Genomic DNA, 8,906 nt, shown 5'->3' with positions numbered 1-8,906 from the left:
CCTACGTATCCTTCTTTGAGGAATCAGGTCAAACGTAGTTCACCCATAATAGTGATTTTTTGATTGATTTTTTTTTTATATATTGATTCCAAGAGAGGGTAGGAAAGAAACAAGTATGGCTAAAAGGGGAAACAAATGGTATAGTGTTTGGATAGCAGAATAAATTGCCTTTGTCATTCCAATCTTCGAAATAATGCTAAATACAAACACTCAAAAAGTTATGCATAATATCTCTTTACCGCGTCAGAATTGATCGCCATATCTATGCATTTGCCTTCAATGTCTGTTAAGCATAGTGCACCATTCGATAATACTCTGGTCACAATGAATGGTCCTTGCCAATTCGGGGCAAATTTGCCCTTTGCTTCAACCTGATGTGGAAGAATACGTTTCAGCACATGCTGACCTACTTCAAACTTCCGAGGACGCACCTTTTTGTTGTATGCTCTTTCTATTCTTCTTTGATATAATTGACCATGGCATACTGCGGTCAATCGTTTTTCATCAATCAAGTTTAACTGTTCCAGACGGGTTTTGACCCATTCATCATCATCAATCTTTGCTTCGGCGATGATCCGAAGGGAAGGAATCTCAACTTCTGCAGGAATTACTGCTTCAGTGCCATATACCAACAAATAAGGAGTGGCTCCTACTGAAGTGCGAACAGTAGTGCGGTATCCCAATAATGCAAATGGTAATTTTTCATGCCATTGTTTTGAACCTTCTACCATTTTTCGAAGTATCTTCTTTATGTTTTTGTTGGCTGCTTCTACTGCTCCATTCGCCTTGGGCCGATATGGGGTAGAGTTGCGATGTGTAATCTTAAACTGTTGACATACTTCCTTCATTAGGTTGCTATTAAGATTAGCACCGTTATCTGTGATGATCACCTTCGGGATTCCGAATCGACATATGATATTTGAGTGGACAAAATCGACCACAGCTTTCTTGGTCACTGATTTGAATGTCTTGGCCTCAACCCATTTGGTAAAATAATCAATAGCTACCAGAATGAACCTGTACCCATTGGATGCTGCCGGCTCAATTGGTCCAATCACATCCATGCCCCAGGCAACGAATGGCCATGGTGCCGACATTGTGTGCAACTCGGATGGTGGAGAATGAATCAAATCTCCGTGTATTTGGCATTGATGACACTTGCGCACAAAACTGATACAATCTCGCTCCATGGTAAGCCAATAGTAACCAGCTCGGAGGATTTTCTTTGCCAACACATATCCACTCATGTGGGGTCCGTAAACTCCTGAATGTACTTCAGACATGACAGCTGTAGCTTGTCTGGCATCTATGCATCTTAATAATCCAAGATCTGGTGTTCTTTTATACAAAACTCCTCCGCTTAAGAAGAATCCATTTGCTAATCGCCTAATGGTCCTCTTTTGATCTCCTGTGGCTTGTGCGGGATATATCCCCATTCTGATATACTCCTTGATGTCGTGGAACCATGGTTCACCATCAAATTCTTCTTCAACCATATTGCAATAAGCGTGTTGATCGTGGACTTGAATATGTATCGGATCTACATAAGCTTTGTCCGGATGGTGCAACATTGATGCCAGGGTAGTCAATGCATCGGCCACCTCATTATGGATTCTTGGAATATGCTGGAATTCCACTGATTGAAACCGCTGACAAAGATCATGTAGACATTGTCGGTATGGGATGAGCTTCAAGTCTCGGGTTTCCCATTCTCCTTGAATTTGATGTACCAAAAGATCCGAATCTCCCATGACTAAGATTTCTCGGATACCCATGTCTGCAGCTAGCCTTAACCCCAAAATGCAAGCTTCATATTCAGCCATATTATTGGTGCAATAAAATCGTAATTGAGCCGTAACAGGATAGTGATGCCCTGTTTTAGAAATGATTACAGCTCCTATCCCAACTCCTTTCATGTTAGCGGCTCCATCAAAGAAAATTTTCCAGCCAGGCTTTTCAATTTGCTTCACCTCGTCGATTTGCATTGTTTCTTCATTAGGAAAATAAGTCTTCAACGGCTCATATTCCTCATCGACCGGGTTTTCAGCTAAATGATCGGCCAGTGATTGAGCCTTCATTGCAGTTCGAGTCACATAGATGATGTCGAATTCTGTGAGCAATATCTGCCACTTTGCAAGTCTTCCTGTTGGCATAGGCTTTTGAAAAATGTATTTCAATGGATCCAAACGAGAAATGAGGTAAGTAGTGTAGGATGACAAATAGTGTTTCAATTTTTGAGCTACCCATGTTAGGGCGCAACATGTCTTTTCCAGATGAGTATACTTAACCTCATAAGCTGTGAACTTCTTGCTAAGGTAGTAGATAGCCTGTTCTTTTCTGCCAGTGAGGTCATGTTGCCCCAATACACAACCAATTGAATTTTCCAAAACTGTCAGGTAAAGAATCAAAGGTCTTCCTGGCTCTGGCGGGACCAACACGGGTGGGTTTGACAAGTAACCTTTTATTTTATCGAACGCTTCTTGACACTCATCGGTCCATTTGACTGCAGCATCCTTTTTTAACAATTTGAAAATTGGCTCACAGGTTGTTGTGAGCTGAGCAATAAACCTGCTGATATAATTTAACCTCCCCAACAAACTCATTACTTCAGTTTTGTTTTTTGGAGGTGGCAGTTCTTGGATGGCTTTAATCTTTGACGGATCTAGCTCGATGCCTCGTCGACTGACTATGAATCCCAGCAACTTTTCGGATGGAACTCCAAATGCACATTTGGCAGGGTTAAGCTTGAGGTTGTATCTGCGAAGTCTCAAGAAAAACTTCCTCAAATCCCCAACGTGGTCGGCCTGATGCTTTGATTTTATGATCACATCATCCACGTACACCTCAATTTCCTTGTGTATCATATCATGAAACACTGTGGACATTGCTCTCATATAGGTTGCCCCGGCGTTCTTTAAACCGAATGGCATTACCCGATAGCAATAAGTTCCCCATGGTGTGATGAATGCCGTCTTTTCTGCATCTTCTTCATCCATTAGAATTTGATGATACCCGGCATAACAATCCACGAAAGACCCTATATCATGCTTGGCACAATTGTCGATCAAAATATGGATATTGGGTAATGGGAAATTATCCTTTGGACTTGCTTTGTTGAGATTGCGATAGTCGACGCATACTCTAATTTTGCAGTCTTTCTTTGGCACAGGAACGACATTAGCCAACCAAACAGGATATCTAGTGACTCGAATGACCTTTGCTTCCAATTGTTTGGTGATTTCTTCCTTAATTCTCATACTCATATCAGGCTTGAATTTTCTCAGCCTTTGCTTGACAGGAGGCACCGTTGGATCGGTGGGCAATTTGTGGACCACTAAATCAGTGCTCAAGCCCGGCATGTCGTCATACGACCATGCAAAAACATCTTTGAATTCTATGAGTGCTTTAATTAACTCTTCTCGGATCTTTGGTCCGAGATGGACACTTATTTTAGTTTCCCGGACATTACTCGTTTCCCCTATATTGACGTCCTCGGTATCACTCAAGTTAGGTTTGATTTTTTCCTCAAAGTGAATTAACTCTTTACTAATCTCTTCAAAAACCTCATCTTCATCATATTCTGATTCATAATCACAATATATTTCTTGAATTAATATTTCGGAACCAGATTGATTTTTAAGACTGGGCTGAGGATTCCTCATGCATGCCATATCACTAGAGCCAGCGTAAAAGGAACTGTACAGAAAAGAAGAAAAAGAAAAGAAAGCTATTAGGAATGATAATGAAAAGGGAACTGCTTTTATTGGATGATGAAAGATAACAAGGTTTTGCACACTTCAAACCAACTGTAAGATAAACTTTGGGATTACAACCTTGAAATAACCCAAACAAACTGAAAGAAAATCAAAATAAACTACCAAAACTCCTTTCGAATTGGGAGAGGAGTGGCTTTCCAATTATTGAGCTTTGTTTCTGGCCCAACGAATTGAACTTTTGCGTTGCTACACCCTTCTCCGCTTTCCAACATATTCACATCACTAAACAATCTCTCGAATCTTTCAATTAATTCATGCTTAGGATTGACCTGGGATTTAGGAATTGTTGTTATCGGGCGATTTTTAGCACCGGTCTTGACAAAAGATTTTGACAGATGTGGTACTGGTTTTGGAAGAACCCATGCTTGGTGTTTCAACTTCCTGGCCCTTATCACGTCATTGGTGGTGGGTATGAACCCTAAACCGAATGTTCCCCAGTTCTCGGGGAGAGATACTGGTTGTACAATTCCTTGCAGAAATAAGCCCAGACCTTTGCCGGGTATAAAGCCATTCTTTAATATTTCATAAGCTATCATGACTGATGCAGAGGATATCCTTGGATTCGGAAGGTATTTCCCTTCTGGAATTTTCTCTATCGACACTGTGTTTGTCACTTGGTATACCCATGGTCCCTGGTCATTTTCTGTTCCCTCGACCGGTACAATGGTACTGTTGTGAGCATTTAAACTTTCTTCTCCATACACGACTACTTCTTGATGATCCCATTCAAACTTGACAGCTTGATGTAGTGTTGACGGGACTGCTTTAGCAGCATGGATCCATGGTCGACCCAATAACAAGTTGTAAGAAATAGATATGTCCAACACTTGGAATTCCATTGTGAATTCAACTGGCCCTATAGTTAGTTCCAACACTATGTCGCCAAATGAATCTCTGCTTCCACCGTCAAATCCTCGTACGCAAATACTATTCTTCTGGATCCTCTCCTCTTTAATTTTTAATTTGTTTAAAGTGGAGAGAGGGCATATGTTTGCACTGGACCTATTGTCAACCAATACCCGGGTTACTACGGAGTTTTCACATTTCACGGTGAGGTAAAGAGCTCTGTTGTGCTCGGTACCTTTCACAGGTAATTCATCATCAGCAAATGTAATTCTGTTTGTCTCAAAGATTCTGTTGGCTATTTTGCCCAAATGATTTACAGAGATCTTTTCAGGAACATGAGCTTCATTCAGGATTTTCATCAACGCCAGACGGTGTTCCTCTGAATGGATCAGTAATGACAACAATGAAATTTGAGCGGGGGTCTTCTTTAATTGATCCACAACAGAATAATCATGGAGTTTCATTTTTCTTAAAAACTCCTCCGCCTCTTCTTCCGTCACAGCTCTCTTTGTTGGCATTGGATTGTTTTTAGTTTTTCTCAACTCTTCGGGAGTAAAACATCTTCCCGAACGTGTCAAGCCTTGCACCTCACACACTTCTTCCTTGATTTCTTTGCCCTTGTACATTACAGTCACCCGTTCATAGTTCCATGGGATGGCCTTGTTGTTGATGACCGGCAGCTGGATTACAGGTGCAACAATAACCCTATCTGTACGGGCTCCTTCCACGAATACAATGGGTTTGTTAGCAACCCCTGGTACTATCACTTTCGGCCTTTCTTGTTTTGCGGTAACTTTGCTCGATGATCCCTCATCGACTATCATAGACGGTTCATCACCATTTTTGTTCTGCTTAGACACCGGCTTCTCCTCCATTAACTGCTTATCTGGTTTGGTTTCATGAGTTTTGATCATCATGACAGTTTGTGACGGCTTCTTTGTCCCTCTATCAGCTTGTATGATTTCTATCATGTTAGCCTCTTGATGGGCTGGCATTGGATTTCTATTGATATTTGGAGCTTCGGGGGTTTGAACCTCGATTTTATTAGTATCAATCAGCTCTTGTATTGCATTTTTCAAATGCCAACATTTCTCCGTATCATGGCCTGGCGCACCGGAGCAATATTCACAGCTAATGGTGTAATCCAGATTCTTTGGTGGAGGATTGGGTAGTTTGGATTGTATTGGTTTCAGCATGTCTAGCTGTCTCAGCCTGTGGAACAGACTAGTGTAAGACTCTCCCAATGGAGTGTAAGTTTTCTTTTTCTGTTCCCTTTCTCCCCTGAATGCTGGCCTAGGCCTAAAACCTGGTCCGGGATAGGCTCGTGGGTAAGTATTTGGTGTGGCAGGAGCATGCCAATTGGTGTGAACAGGTGGCTGATTGTATGCTTGAGCATGGTTAATGGCAAAATGAGGCTCTGAAGGGTGATAGTAGTGTTGGGACGAATCATGGTGGTAAGCTGATGGGCGAGGTCGTTGTTGATTATAGTAAAGCGGTGAACCTCTGGGTCCCGGCCAAATTCCTGAATCAACTACGGCTGCTTCCTCCCTTTTCTTTCTTCCGATTCCTCCTACTCCGCCTTGGATAGCTTGAGTAGTTGCCTTAATTGCTGAATAGCTCATGATTTTATTTGTCTTGAGGCCTTCTTCCACCATACCTCCCATCTTCAGTACTTCGTTGAATGATTTCCCAACCGCTGAAACCAAATGGGCATAGTAAGTCGGTTCCAAGGCTTGGAGGAAGTAGTCTACCATTTCGCTCTCCTTCATAGGAGGATCTACTCTTGCTGCCTGTTCTCTCCACCGAAAACCATACTCTCTGAAACTCTCATTGTGTTTCTTCTCAAATTTGGTCAAAGATAACCGATCTGGGATGATTTCCAGATTGTATTGGAAATGGTATGCGAATGCCTGTGCCAGGTCATCCCAGGTGTACCATCTTCCATGGTCCTGGCGTGTATACCACTCCAAAGCTGATCCGCTTAGACTTTGACTGAAGTATGCCATTAATAATTCATCTTTTCCCCCAGCTCCTCGCATCTTGCTACAGAAACCCCTTAAGTGGGCTATTGGGTCGCCGTGCCCGCTGTATAGGTCAAATTTGGGCATCTTGAAGCCAACTGGCAATTGTACATTGGGGAATAAGCATAAATCTTTGTAGGCTACACTGACTTGCCCACCTAATCCTCGCATGTCTCTGAACGATTGTTCTAGACTCTTGACCTTTCGGAACATCTCTTCTTGCTCAGCATTTTTGGTTGTCTTGTCAATTTTGGTTGGGAGATCAAAATGAGGATTGGTTGAATGAATTTCGGAGGCTTTGAGGGTGGGCTCCGGCGGGTAATATTGGTTGTCCTAGGCCTGGAATGTAGGCTCACTAGGAGATTTGTGAAATGTAGCAGGGGGAGGTGCTACGAAAACAGGAGTCATAGGTGGAGGAAAGTACGGAACTGGCTTTGGAGGTGGAGACTGTGGTGTCTGAGAGGTAGTGCCTCGGTAGTGCTGATAAATGGGAAAACTTGGGGATAATTCAGTGGTGATATTATCCTGAGTTTGGGTCTTTGATGGAGCAGGGTTATTTGGGTAAGATGGGGGTAACTGTCCTGTAGACCAAGCTTGGTACATCTCAGCCATTTGCTGCTTGAGCTTAAACATTTCTTCTTTCATTTTCCCAACATCCATTTCTTCTATTTCCATACCTGTGTCAACATCTGGAATAGACATACTTTCGGGTATTGGTCTTTTTGATCTTGTGTGATAGTGATAATATGCCAGTATACTCTTTAGAGAAACTAACTGTTTGAATTCTGAAAATGAACAAACTTGTTAGTTTTGAGATTTTAACACATATATAATCACACGTTGAGATGCAATGCTCCTAGACAAATAATCCCTTTCTATTATGCATTCGCTCGGTTGCTTGTGTCGTCCCAGCCTTCTTGAAATTTTTATTGTTATTCAATTTTGTTTATTATATATATCTTTTATCGTGGTGGTCGAATCTGAGAGATTGCCTACGTATCATGTTCTTACATGAATCAGACCTTGCGTAGTTCGGACACAAAGGCAATCTTTTTTTTTTTTATTCAATACACAAAGATGGAATTACATTTGAAAACTTTAAGAAAATGGCTTGAAAACACACACACTTAAATCAAAATAAAGATACAATTCTTAACATCTCACAATGTGCCCCACTTTCCACTTTTGTTGTCAAATATTGGGTTATCTGCTCAATGTGGTGCTTGACCCGGATGGCCTCCCAGCGTTCGATACATCCTTTCCAACTCCATTGCTAGATGACGAGCAAAAGTGGGCGCATGCTCTGTAAACGCTTCATAATCCATTCCTTGGCAGTTTACATAACTTTGAGATGTGAAGACTGCCAGGTCGTGGATTTGTGCCCTGAAACCTTGGAGACGTTGGTCTTGGTCTTGTAATTGCTGCTGACGAGTGGTGGCTATATCTCTGACACGGTTCTCACGATCTAGAGCTGATTCTAACAAAGCTCGGAGTTTGGCCTGCTCTAATCTTGCTTGCGCTCTTTCCCTGTCGAGGTCTGCTTGTTGGTGTTCTCTGTTGCATCTTCTTGCCTCTTCTAGTTGTGCACGAAGCTGGTCTTCTGATCGCATCCAATAATCTTTTTCCTTCTTGAATTGGGCCTTGTCTTTTTCGGATTGTCTATCTTGGCGTTCTTTGTTAGCTCTGGCTTCTTCGTTTAATTGTTGGATCCTTTCTTTTGCCTTGCTCAATTCCCTTTCATTTTCCGCAAGAATGAAATCATAATCTTGCATTCTTTCAAAGAGATTGGCGATGGTTTTTTGATCCTTCCAGCTCCTCTTTGGCGTTTCAGAAACTCTTTTCATTTTTCGGAATCGAGCATGAAGATTTTCATTCTCACAAGCTAGACTCTTTTTCTCGCCTTCGGCTTCTTGTTCTTGCAAATCTTTCTCCAAACTGAGGCTTCTTAGATTTTCTTTTAGGGCATGGATAGTTGCTTTGTACCCTTTTTCTTTTTCTCCCCAGATCAACCGCTCTTGGATTTTATCATTGAAGTTTTGAACATGGGGTCTTTTTGTTGGCCTTTTCAGCTCAGGTTCTGGTACATCATCCACGCGAGACCGTTTTTCAAACCACCTTGCATATCCAGGATTCATCTCACCTTTTGTAGTGTCTGGGACTTGAGTATCACTTTTCAAGTATCGACATCCATTCCACATCTGCTGAAGTAGAGCTTCGGGAATAATGGCTTCTGGGTGTAATTCGATTACTTGCATACTCACAT

Source organism: Nicotiana tabacum, chromosome 6 (genome assembly GCF_000715075.1).
Source record: "Nicotiana tabacum cultivar K326 chromosome 6, ASM71507v2, whole genome shotgun sequence".
NCBI lineage: Eukaryota > Viridiplantae > Streptophyta > Magnoliopsida > Solanales > Solanaceae > Nicotiana > Nicotiana tabacum.
The sequence above is the reverse complement of the archived record's forward strand: the minus strand, read 5'-3'. Positions refer to the sequence as shown.